At 39.3% G+C, this 1422-nt stretch overlaps 1 protein-coding gene across 3 annotated transcripts in view; it reads left to right on the forward strand.

Moving 5' to 3' along the window:
* The window catches only part of Mlh3 (mutL homolog 3), a 35223-nt gene that overhangs the window by 21481 nt on the left and 12320 nt on the right, over positions 1 to 1422 (forward strand). The window lies entirely within an intron of this gene.

Here is a 1422-nt window from a genome sequence, read left to right on the forward strand (position 1 = left end):
CTGTGTGCTCTCCCTGCTGTGTGCTCTCCCATGTCTGTGTGCTCTCCCTTGTCTGTGTGTTCTCATTGCTGTGTGCTCTCACTAAAACTCCCCCACAGTCCTCAAGATCCCATGTAATACTTTTATTTTTAAAAATCTCATTTATTTCGGGATACATAGTGTGATCACACTGATGTGACTCTGAGAGATACAAAAGGAAATGTAATAAAGCATCCTTTACTCCCTTGTGTTTCATTCCATCTTATCTCTCAGGGGCAGCTAGTGTGAGTACTGTTTAAATATGTCTTTCCAAAGTGACCATGCTTTTTGATGTTTTTTTCAATCTCTGTCATCATGAGGCATTTGTCTTCACCAAGTGATAAAATACAATAAATAAATAAATAAATAAATAAATAATAAAACAAAAACAAAGTAAACCTCGACCACATAGAATTTCTCTGTATAGTTCAAGCTTGACTGCTCTATCCTCTTAGCTGTCCAAATGTTGAAATTACATATGCAACACCACACCCTTTTTAAATTATCAGGAAAATCTTGATTCCTATGATTAATGAACAGCCTAATGTCAAAGAGTCAAGAATCCAGAGAGACATTTTATCAACTGGAATGGGAACAATGTCACTAATATTTTATTTTGCCTTATAAATTGAAATCCCAAGAGATTGGAAAGATACAGTAAAAAAAAAAATGGTGGGAAAAAATTACTTACCTTGAGTAAGGACTTAAATATGAGCCCCCCTTTATGGCCTTGGCGGGTGAAATACAGGGATGTGAGGGCACGTAGGTCATGACGCCGGTCAGTATTTGAGAGCCTCTGGAGGACAGTTGCTGAGTCTCGTTAGGCAGCTAGCAAACCAAGGGTCGTGTTCAGTTCACTAAATGCTAAGCTGATGTCTGAAGTGTCTTCCTCACTGAGCTCTCAACTTTAAGCAGGCTGATGACCACAACAAATGAACTGGCTATACAAAATTGTGAGTTTTTTTTTTCTGCATAAAATATTGTCAGAGGAAGAAAGGGAGATGGAGAGGTTTGATCTTTCTATGCCTTGCCCAAGATCATAACAATTAATTAAAGTGTGGCATTTAAAGACTGACAAAGACTCTCAGGCTAAGGAAGTCATCAAAAAGAAACTTGAAATGCAAGAAATGAGCAAATAAAAATTTTGGCTCATTCAAAACAAACTTATAGGTCAGCGAGATAGCTTAGCTGGCAAAACACTTGGCAGAGTAAGCCTGACTATCTGAGTTCAATCGCTGTCACCGAAGGTGGAAAGAGAGAACTGGTCCACAAAAGTTGTCCTCTGATCTCCATGTGTGGGCCATGGCGGATGTGAAACCCCTTCACACATACAAAGCACACACAGTACACATACACTCACACACACACACACACACACACACACACACACACACACACACACAC

The sequence above is a fragment of the Grammomys surdaster genome, unplaced genomic scaffold, assembly GCF_004785775.1.
Source record: "Grammomys surdaster isolate TR1022 unplaced genomic scaffold, NIH_TR_1.0 210, whole genome shotgun sequence".
Classification (NCBI taxonomy): Eukaryota; Metazoa; Chordata; class Mammalia; order Rodentia; family Muridae; genus Grammomys; species Grammomys surdaster.